Source organism: Lathyrus oleraceus, chromosome 4 (genome assembly GCF_024323335.1).
Source record: "Lathyrus oleraceus cultivar Zhongwan6 chromosome 4, CAAS_Psat_ZW6_1.0, whole genome shotgun sequence".
Lineage (NCBI taxonomy): Eukaryota > Viridiplantae > Streptophyta > Magnoliopsida > Fabales > Fabaceae > Lathyrus > Lathyrus oleraceus.
Window position 1 is genome coordinate 141,711,308 of NC_066582.1, and position 11,861 is coordinate 141,723,168.

Consider the following 11,861-nt stretch of genomic DNA (forward strand, 5'->3'; position numbering starts at 1 on the left):
CAAAACTGCGGCTACAGTATTCTGGTTTATGCACATATGCTCGACTTTAAGGGCTAATGCGTCCATCTTAGCTTGCATCATGTCTATAGAGCTTAGTTCATGCACTCCTCCTTGGGCTTCCTTCTTCTCAACTGTCGCTCGTTCGACTCCCCATGATTGATGGTTTTGAGCCATGTCTTCGATGAGCGCACTAGCTTCAGGATAAGGTTTGTTCATCAGAGCACCGCCTGCGGCAGCGTCGATGGTCATCTTTGTGTTATAATGAAGTCCATTATAAAAGGTTTGAATGATTAACCAATTTTCTAAACCATGATGTGGGCATGCTCGTAACAACTCTTTATATCTCTCCCAAGCTTCGAACAACGATTCTCCATGGTTTTGGGTAAATCTAGTTATATGGTTTTGAAGAACGGTGATCTTACTCGGGGGAAAATATCTAGCAAGAAAAACTCTTCTAAGGTTATCCCAAGTCGTAATGGAATTGGGTGGAAGGGAATCTAACCATGATAGGGCTTTATCTCTGAGGGAAAAAGGAAATAATCTTAAACATATTGCCTCAGGAGAAGCTCCATTGGTTTTAAAAGTATCTGCTAATTGAAGAAATATTTTTAAATGTTGGTTAGGGTTCTCGGTAGCGAGACCCGCGAATTGTCTCTGTTGCACTAGTTGCAATAGGGACGGTTTAAGTTCAAAATTATTAGCTGGGATGATTGGGTTTACTATACTAGAACTAGGTTCTTCGTTAGATGGTTGAGCGAAGTCCTTAAGAGGTCTTTGGTTTTGATCTTCGGCCATAACTCTCTTAATTCTATGAAAGAATAAACGTGCGCGAGCGTAACGTTCAGGTTCCGCCAGAGGGTTTACTAAGCTTAAACTTCTGGTACTGCGAGTTCTTCGCATTAACCGACGGGAAATAACCTAAGTCTAAACGATATAACAACAGGAAAATGAAATTTGACGAAATTGGTCCCCGACAACGGCGCCAAAAACTTGATGCGTTGGAAAACTTGATGCGGTGTTCGCAAGTATACGAACGCGTCAGAGTAATATAAAAGATTATCGTATCCACAGAGACCAAGTGTCAAGCTATCATTATCTGTTGTTATGGTGTTTATCAAAGGCAATCAAAATAAGTGTTTTCGTAGTGTGCAATAAAAAGTAAAGTATTGAAATAGAATATAATTAATAAAGACAGGGTCGAATGTAATTCACGTAATCAATTGATAATCCAAGTACTTGCTAATAGAACTACTTATGGGCAATGTTTCCTACTTTGAAAAGAACTAATTTAACAGGAACTGTCGCTTTCGCGTATTCAGAATCAGGTTGTACTCCCTAATCAAACCCTCTTATTGTCACTTATAAAAAGGCGCGCATTGCGTTAGAGTAGTAAACCTATTTTTAAGAAATATAGTATCTTGACTAAGTTGAAAAGTATTATAACCTGGACTTCTTAACCAAAAGAGGTTCTTACGAACCAGACTCTAAACTTATAAACGCGTCCGAAGATAGTTTTAAAATCTCTTTTCTTCTTAATGTTAAAAACTCCTAATGAACTAGACAAAGCGCTTTCGCTGTTTTTGAAATAGTTAAAAATAATTAAGTTTAAATAGACGTTGGACGGCTTTCGATCTTACCCAACGGAATTGAAGTGCGGGAAAACTTAATTTGAAAGTTAAAATAGCCCTTAAGTGTTTCTACGAACAATTGTACGGATTATCGGTTCAATTATGATCCTTACATTCTAACCTTATAAATTTAGCTAGACATGGTAAAGTAAAAGTGCATTAAAATAAATAAAAGTAGTGCGAGTACGGAAAGTAAATAAAAGTAGTGCGAGTGCGAGGAAATAAATAATTTAAAGCGAGTGCGAGAAATAAATAATTTAAAGCGAGTGCAAGAAATAAATAAAGTAAAAGCGAGTGCGGAAAATAAATAAAATAAAGCGAGTGCGGGAAATAAATAAAGTAAAAGCGAGTGCGGGAAATAAATAAAGTAAAGGCGAGTGCGGGAAATAAATAAAGTAAAGGCGAGTAATAAAAACCTACTCCAGTCGGAGGGCTGAGTAAATTGCAATGCGGAAAAGAAAATGGCGGCAGGATTAACTTCCTTCCAAAGTGCTCCAAACTCGATTACAGACTCTATCACAGACTTGATTACACAATTGTGGTAACACTCCAATGGGAAGCGATTACCACTATAAAATACTGAATATATGCCTAAGTGAAACAAAGTTGCTTCTGAGTTTGCCTCTGTTCTAAGTTTGGATCTTCGTCTGCTCTAAGTTTGGATCTTCGTCTGCTCGAAGTTTGGATGATTGTAAAACTGAATTCGCGTTTCTATTTATAAGCAAATAAAAAAGGTGGAATTTACTTGGATGCCCTTTGTAACACCTCAAAATTTGCCCTCCTCTCTTGGGACTAGCTTAGCATATTGCATCTCATGTTTTAGGGCATTAGTCATTGCATATTGCATATCATGAGAAATAAAACAAGTCATCCTCCTAAGTCTTACTCAGAAGATAAAGAGGTTAAAAGGTTCAAGCTTGAGGGTCTCATGAATGGATCACCAATCATCTGAGGGTTTGTGCTTCAATTAGGGTTTCTTGGTTCCTCAAGGAGATTGGGTATTGTCTTGGTTGAGATGGTACATCATCATCATCATGGTTCATTATTTCTGATCAAGCTCCTTGGGATTAGGGTTTTGACCTCTGGTCAACCCTAGTCAGTTGCATTATGCCAATCAGGGATTTTCAGGGAGATGAGGTCTTTATTAAGATGGGGATCATCATATGATTTTATTGAGCTTGTATAAGCTAGGGTTTCATTTTGGAGCCATTTCATCAAGTGGTTGAGGTTCAAAATCATCTGTGCATGGCCAAGTCATCTATCAATCATAAAAGTCAAATGCAAAGTCAACTGTTGGATTTGTAGGTGGGAAGTGAGTGGAAATACTTCATTCATGTTCAAACAAGTCTCATTTGACATTTCAAACATCAACATTGAAGAAAATAAAGTCAGGTCAAAACTTTCCAAAAATAGAAAGTGACCTATAATTTGAACTTGCCAAAAATGGAAAGGTTTTCAACTCAAGATTACATTATCAAGAAAGCTTCAAATGAAATTTTGTTGAACATGAAAGTTGTAGATCTTTCTCTCCCATTTCCAAGAAGTCCAAGATCATAAATTTCTCATGTGTGGTTAAGGAGATATGATCAGATCTTGACAAAGTGTACATGGAGTTTCAAATGGGCATAACTTCTCAACCAAAACTCCAATTCAAGTGGTTCTTTTTGCTAAATTCTCCTTTTAACCTCTAGTTTCCAAAACATACATTGCATTACACCAATTGTCATCACATAATCATTTGCAAATTCTTGCATTTTTGGAGGGAAAAATTGGAGTTTAAATTTGGTGCATTGTTTAAGCATTCCACCACCACCATTGGCTCCAAAATGGATTTTTAAGTGAAAATGAATACAAATTCGTGTACTGTACATTCATGATTTTCATGCATAAGGTGAAAAACCAAAATTGCACTTGCACCTCATTTTACTAATTACCATTACCATTTGGCTAAACATGATTAGAAGCTTGATTAGCATGACATATATATACCATAACCCTAACTGTTTTTTAGAGGAACATGTCATTTTTTCAGATCTAGAAAAATCTCTCAAAATTCTCTCTCAAAATTTCTCCAAATTTCTTCACATCTCATCCATTTCCTTTGGTTGAATCATCATCTGGAAGCAACATGGAGCAAGATTGAACATAGATCCATAGCAATTCGTGCCTGTTTGAAGCATATGCAAGCTTGAACTCAACAATGGTGAATTCGAATTCTGTTGAAATCAAGAGTAATTGAACTTCAATTTTCCTTCCAATCATTCATACAAGCATTCTGGAAGAACTTGGAAGCATTGCCAGGCCTGGATAACACGATTCAAAGGATCTGCTCTACAAGAGGTCACTAATCGAATCTCTCTTTTCTCAAATTCATTATGCTATTGTTGTAGATCTTGTTGTTGTGGTCATGCTGAGCTTCGAATCATTAAAATCCATGCAATATTCACTGAGTTAGGTTGATTTAAAGTTCCATGCATGAAATTAGTTTTGCTCTATTTGATCTTGACATGATGATTTAAGCTTAGCCATGCGTTGATTTGTGATGTATGTTGAAGGATCTTCACATTAGTGTGTTTAATTTCAAAATCTGGAGAATTTTTTCTTGATGATTGATGAACATCCACTGTTCATGCATGCGTGTTGAGGAAGATGAAATGCAGATTTTAGGCCACGGTTTTGATTGCGTTTTTGCCACGAAAATTCGTTCCATTATGTTTGTCCTAGGGCTTAAATCTGATTGGTCATGAACATTTCCCATGCACGCTTCTGATTGGGCCAGCACATTAAGTGAAACGTCGCGTTTCACATGCTGGCGCCACTTTTAAAAATTCAAATTAATATTTCATTTTATTTCATTTATTTGTCACATGTCCATTTCATTTTTCTTTCAATCTTGCAAAATTCATAACAAATTGAATAATCATCCAAAAATTCTCAGGTTTTTTGCATTGTGTTGCATTTTTTGTCTATTATATTTTGATCATTAATTCCAAAATTGTGCTTGGCTGAATATTTTTTGGTGCTAGAGTGATTGAATACATGTCCATTTTGTACCTTGCCTTGCCATATCCTTTGTGAAATGCTCATTTTTAATCTAATGCTCATGAAATTTTACATGCTGAAACTAGACTCATGGCTTGAAATTATGGTGTTGATTTGGTATTTTTATCATGTGTCATTTCTGTTTTATGATCATGTTAAGGTAGATGTGACAATTTGTGTCACACCTTGTGATGTTCAACTTGATTGATGTGTTTACCATGCCAAATGATATCCAATTGTCCTTATTTTTTGTATGATGCTTGACATGAATGTTGTGAATGAGCATGATTTTTGTTAGAATTTTTGGGATCATTTCTGATTTAATTGAGATTTTTCATTCTGGATGGTCACATTTGAGCTTTTACATTGCCTTGAACTTCATTTGTTTGTGAAATGCTTGTTCCTTATCCAATGAATGTGAAATTTTGCACACTATTTCTAGACATGTTGAGTGTTGTTTTGGCTTTGGTTTGAGGTTTTTACCAATTACCATTTCTGTTTTATGCCTATGCTAAGTTGGTGTGACAATTTGTGTCACACATGTGCTTGTTGTGATTATCTTGACTTATGCTATGTGATTGCCATGCCTAATGATGTCCAATGCCTCTAATTTTTTGTGTGATAATCATGTTGTATGTCCTGTTTACTCATGAATTTTTCCAAGATTATTTGAATAATTTTTTATTTAATGTGCATTTGTTTCTTCTAATGTCACAATGTGGTCACAATTTGCATGCCTTGCCATGTTTGGTTCATGAAATGGATTTGTTAATTGATATTGAGATGAGACCTTTTGGATTGTTTCAATATGTGTTTGAAGTTGATTCATGTTAAATTTCAGCTTCTGTTTTAAATTTTTTCTCCATCTTTGACCCTAGGCTTTGACCTAGTGGTTAGTTGCTTATGCTTGAGCTTTGACTTTAGGTTGAGCATTCAAGTTCCATAGTTGGTGATGCTCTATCACTTGAGCATTTGATGTTTACTTTTGGCTAATAACCTTGTGTGTTTTGTAGGGTTGTTAACTCATTTGAGTTTGACTTGTTGGCTTATGCCTTTGCTCATTGGGTTTGACTGTTTGATATTGATGTTGTCTGTTTGTCTGTACAGTTGAACTGATTTGTTTGATGTTTCAACAGGTACATAAGTTGCTGAAGTTCAATTTGAACTTGCTTTTGCTTGGTTGCTTAACCACTTAGGTATAATATCTCTGACTTCATGTAGTCTGGAAGACCTGTCCTGTTATGTGGGCAGGCACCTGTCTGAAGCCCTCCTTAAGAGGCAATGCTTGTGAATGTTTATTTTTGTGCCAAGCAGGAAAAGTCCTCTTATGAGGCAATTGGCAGATAAAAGAGATGTGTAATCCATCTTCTGCTATTCAGTGTGTCATCCACTTTGCTCACACCTTGTGTTGATGCATTGTGGATATTAACCCAAGATCATGTTGTGTCAGTCACTTGTGGAGAAGAGTTCCTACATTCTGAACTCCCACACATTCTATTTTGAGTCAAGCTCTCCCAGGCCAGGGATAAGAGCTGTGAGGTCTTACCCTTACTTCCCATTTCATCTGCTTCACCCTAACTCTCAATGTTAGGGTTAAGAGCTAACTACACCCGATTTCAGTTGGCTTGTGTTTCACAGTGTCATACGGTGAACTGACTAGGGGTATTTTGCTTTTTATCGCAATGTTGCGGATAGCAAGAGTCGCCACCGACTTTTCTTTTATCCAATAAGGAAAGGTGGAAAAGAACAGGAAAGACCTCAATAGATTTTGGGTTCGGGAGGTACATTATACAAAGGGAAGGTATTAGCACCCTTTGTATCCATGGTTATCCATGGGCTCTTAATTGCTGGATCACTTATATTTTTGTATGAAAAGTGTTGGTGAATTGTTTAAAAATGTTTCGAAAAGAGAGTTTAACTTTGTACTGATTCTCGTATGAATGTATACAAAGTGGTTATCTCGTTTAGTTTTGAAAGTTGTTTAGAAAAATATAACTCGGTAATGATTCTAGTAAGAATGTATACCAAGTGGTGATTTTCCAAAAGAGGTTTTGAAAGGTGTGAGGTGTTGAAAATATTTTAGGTTATGATCCAGTAATTGAGAGTTATACCTTCCTAAGGTCGTTATGAACGTTTCCTATCCTTATGAGGGTAAAACTGTCCTTACTATTGAGAAGTAAGTAATTTTATCCTTTGGATGTTTAAGGGTCATTGTAGGGTCATCGATAGGTCATTGAAGGCAACAGTTGTAAGGATACCTTAGCATTCGAAGGGACGATCATCATTTAACCGTAGGCTACACCGAAGGGTCATCGAGGGACAAAATCATATATTCGAAGGCAACATCCGAGGGACTATGATTTATTTTAAAGGGACATGATGATTTAATCGAAGGGTCTTTGCTAAGTGTATCCCTACATTCGCGGGACATGACCGTTATACCGTAGGGCAGCAAAGAGAGGTCCAAAATCACATGTTTAAAGGTCATATTTTAAAGTCAATTAGGTGATTAGGATGAATCTCCACATTAAAATCAATACATTAAAATTAATACATTAAAATTAATACATTAAAATTAATTATTTAAAATTAATTAGGTAATTTAGGGTGAAAATCCACAAGGATATCCCACAAATAAAGTGGAATACCTAGCCGACCGTTTCTTCGGGAATATGTGAACCCTTACAAAATTCAGCAAACGGGTTAAAATACCGAAATAAAGTGTAATTGAAAATTGCACCACAAAATGAACACAACAGTCATAAAAATCAGGCCAAATAATGTAGAACTGTAACAAATCTTGGTTAGATAAACATAAGGCAGAACATAAAAGAAACAAAACAGCCACTGTCTCGTTCGCCCCTGCTTCGCCTAGCGAGGGCTTAGCGAGTGTTCGCTTCAGGCTCGCTTAGCGATGTGCTAGCGAGCGGCCACGGGTTTTGAATTTCAGAACAATACAATCTCAACCTGCTGCATGGCTTATGGCATTCAATTACAGAAATAGCATGGTCAAATATTCAGGGTATTCAGGCATACTTAAATTCATACATGAAATCATATTACATATCCGAAAGTTTAATCATGATGCCTTATATATGTAAAGATTATCGATTAGAAGCATAAAACATTAGTGATAGGCAAACCTGTTTGTAACTGAGCTTGGTATCGAATGGAGTTGGGCGGCGGTAGCTTCGGAGCGGATGAGCGGCCTTCAGGGTTTCTTTACTCGGAATGCTCTGAATTAATCTCCCGGGTTTCTATGCCAGGGTTTCCGTCCGTCTTCCTCTCTGTTTTTTGTCCTCCTCCTTTCATTACTGAAGTGCTGGTATTTATAATGCTCTTTTTCATGACCTAATGGGCTCAGAATGAAGCCCGAAATTTTTTGTTGTCTGTCAGCTTCGCTAGGCGAGCTGGTGGCGAACGCGTGCGAACGTTCGCTAGGCGAGCGTGTAGCGAACGTTCGCTAGGCGAGCGTGTAGCGAACGCGTAGCGAACAGGCCAGTTTGGGCCATTTTCTGGATTGGGCCATTCGTGAGCTGGGCCTTCGTTCCTTTAAGATCAGTGTCATAAAAATGAGTCGGAGTGCCCTGAAAAATGTCTTAAAATATTAATGGGCAAATTTTGGGGTATGACAGCTGCCCCTGTTCAATATTCTTGAACCGAGAGAGCCAAAATGGTATGTACGCCATTCGTGGTCTGGAGGTGGAAGATTATTGAACACTTAGAACGCCCCAAAAATTTGCACTTGTCAATTAGTTAGTCTTGACGGAGATGGGCTTAAAGATGCCATCTAGGAAGTTTGATGATGAGAGCTTCAGAGTGCGTCGTACGTTAGAAGATATCTGAAGTCATGGGTGTCACTGGGTCATACGCCAGACCGTATAGTGAATCATTCATTAGGCCGTCGACTTCACTGGGGAGTTAGAATGGGTCATACGCCGCTGGGGATAACAGATCAGAATGGATCATACGCTAGATCGTATCTGAGTTGCAGAATGGGCCGTCTGTTAGGCTGTATCTGACGAAAAGTAGTCGTACGCTAGACTACACCTCGGGATGTACGGTACGCTAGGTAGTATCTGAGGAATGAAGATCCGAATGGGTCGTACGCTAGACCGTATCGGACTTGTTGGGGGAGTAATATGTTGTGCCGAATCAAAATGAGATAAGAATCCGAATGAGTCATACACTGCTGGGGATAAAGGATCAGAATGGATCGTACGCTAGATCGTATCTGAGTTGCGGAACGAGCCGTCCGTTAGACTGTATCGTTACTGGGGGTGAAGGATCAGAATGGATCGTATGCTAGATCGTATCTGAGTTGTAGACTGAGCCATCCGTTAGGCCGTACCTGATAATGAAGGGGGTAGTCATACGCCAGACTACACTTCAGAATGTACCGTACGCTAGGTAGCATTTGAGGGGATGAACCTCCAAGCGGGTCGTAAGCTAGACCGTCTCTGAGTAGCAGAACGAGCCGTCCGTTAGGCTGCATCTGATAATAAAGGGGGTAGTCATACGCCAGACTACACTTCAGAATGTACCGTACGCTAGGTGGCATTTGAGGCCTTGAAGGTCCAACTGGGTCGTATGCTAGACCGTATTGGAGTTGTTGAAGGTCGGAATGGATCGTACGTTAGATCGCATCTGAGTTGAAAGAGTCATATGTAGAGCTGAATCAGAATGAACCGTATGCTAGGCTATATCTGATAGTATTTGTATATGCTGTATTTGCAATAAATGTCTGGGATGGGCTTATAGATGCCATCGTTAGGAGGATGTCAGAATGAATGTTGACATGGAGTATATCTGAAAGATGTATTTGAATCTGAACGTAATTGTCGAGGATGTCCGTCTGAATGGACCTTTGTTTTGACTGTATCAGGAGGATAATTAACCTGAACAATAAAGTTAGCTTCATGCCATGTCATGATGCATGAGATGTTTTATGCTTCTGAAACTAAATGCGAATGATGTATGCATGCGTATGTTGTGAAATGATGTAATGAATGAATTATGCATCAGAAAAGTTCTTCCTGAGGACTCTACTGGGGAAAACAAATCTCAATCTTCTGGTTGGAGATACTGGTATCGGTGATCCTTTCTTAGTCGGGGATGCTTGATTTCTGTCTGATGGTAGAAATGTTCAACAGAAGCCTGGCTAGGGGTGGAAGAGATGACCCATTTGTCTAGTAATGCCACTCTCTTCTGGGAATGACTGGCTTTGCTGGGGAAGAGAATTGGCAACGGATTCATGGGAAAGCATGGTTAGACCTTCTCCTCGATCCTGAAGTCGTATAGTAATTGCTATTACTATTCTAGGCATGCAAATTTTTTTTTGTTGTAAACATTGATCATATTCAAATGCATAAATCAATTCAAATTAAATCAATGGACGTTTACGCAAACAAAACAGAAAAAATGAAAACCAAAGCATCTTTTTTTTGGAGATAAAATTGTATTGATTTTGAAAGTGGGCCTATAAACAGGCAATTTGTGTACAAGGAGACAAAAATCCTAGTAAGAGGAAATTGTCAAGAAAACAAAGAGAAAGCTATGCCGAAAACGTCCTATTGACTTTAATTCTACTACTGCCATTATGTCTTCAAGCGTCTCATCTCCTGCTGTCGGATAGAAGTGATTAGCTTGTTCAGTCCTTTGAACTTGGATGAAGCTGTCTGAGAACGGGACATAGTCATACGCTTTGATCCCTAATTTTTGCCTGGACCGCCTTTTCAGGTTTTCAATCCACCAGGATACCCCTTTTTGCCCAAGCCGCCTTTTCAGGTTTTCGACTTGCCGGGTGCACATTTTTTATGTTTATCCCTAAATTTTGCCCGAACCCTTTTGGTTCGCCGGGATGCCCTTACTTTTGCCTAGATACGTCGACCTAGCGGGTCCCTTTTATGCGTAGTATTTTTTGACTATGTCTGCGTTCACGGGATGCGGGAAGTCTTCGCCATCCATCGTAGCAAGTATCATGGCTCCACCAGAGAATACTTTCTTAACCACAAATGGCCCTTCGTATGTGGGAGTCCACTTGCCTCTGGGATCACCTTATGGTAGAATGATACGCTTGACCACCAAGTCGCCGATTTGATACACCTGTCTCTTGACTCTTTTGTTAAATGCCTGGGTCATGCGTTTCTGATATATTTGTCCATGACACACAGCCGCAAGTCTCTTCTCATCGATCAAGTTTATCTGGTCGAGTCGAGTCTGAATCCATTCATCTTCATCTAAGCCCGCCTCTTTCATGATTCGTAGAGAGGGAATCTGAACTTCCACTGGTAAAACGGCTTCCATTCCGTAGACTAAAGAGAAAGGAGTTGCTCCTGTCGAAGTGCGTACTGAAGTGCGATAACCGTGAAGAGCAAACGGTAACATCTCATGCCAGTCTTTGTACGTCACCGTCATCTTTTGTATGATCTTCTTGATATTCTTATTAGCAGCTTCTACAGCGCCATTCATCTTTGGTCGGTACGGAGAAGAGTTATGGTGCTTTACGTTGAACTGCGTGCAGAGTTCAGTAATCATCTTGTTGTTCAAATTAGTACCATTGTCAGTAATAATTCTTTCAGGGATGCCATATCGACAAATGAGATTATTCTTGATGAATCGTGCCACCACATTCTTGGTGACAGAAGCAAATGAGGCGGCCTCTACCCACTTTGTAAAGTAATCAATAGCGACAAGGATGAAGCGATGTCCATTAGAAGCAGTAGGTTTAATCTCCCCAATCATATCAATGCCCCACATTGCAAAGGGCCAAGGTGCGGTCAACACGTTCAATGGAGCAGGAGGTGCATGTACTTTATCCGCATATATCTGGCACTTGTGACAGGTTCTGGAGTGATGGTGGCAATCAACTTCCATGGTAGACCAATAATACCCTGATCTCAGAATCTTCTTGGCCATCGTATGTCCACTGGAATGAGTCCCGAAAATACCGTCGTGCATATCTTCCATAATCTCTTCTGCTTCCTTTTTATCCACACAGCGAAGCAAAGTTGAGTCATGATTACGTTTGTATAATACTCCATTACTCAAAAAGAATTTAGCAGAGAACTTCCTCAGGAATTTTCTATCATTGATAGATGCCCCCTTAGGGTACTCCTGAGTTTCTAAATATCTTTTTACTTCGTGGAACCAAGGTTTTTCCCGTACTCCCTCGGTGTTAAGTTCATAACA

At 39.0% G+C, this 11,861-nt stretch overlaps 1 non-coding gene across 1 annotated transcript; it reads left to right on the top strand.

The window, feature by feature from the left end:
• The first annotated feature begins 304 nt into the window (after window positions 1-304).
• On the top strand, window positions 305-411 carry LOC127077820 (small nucleolar RNA R71). Its single transcript, XR_007787591.1, has one exon. It is a non-coding gene; the product is annotated as a small nucleolar RNA R71 (small nucleolar RNA).
• Window positions 412-11,861: the final 11,450 nt, after the last annotated feature.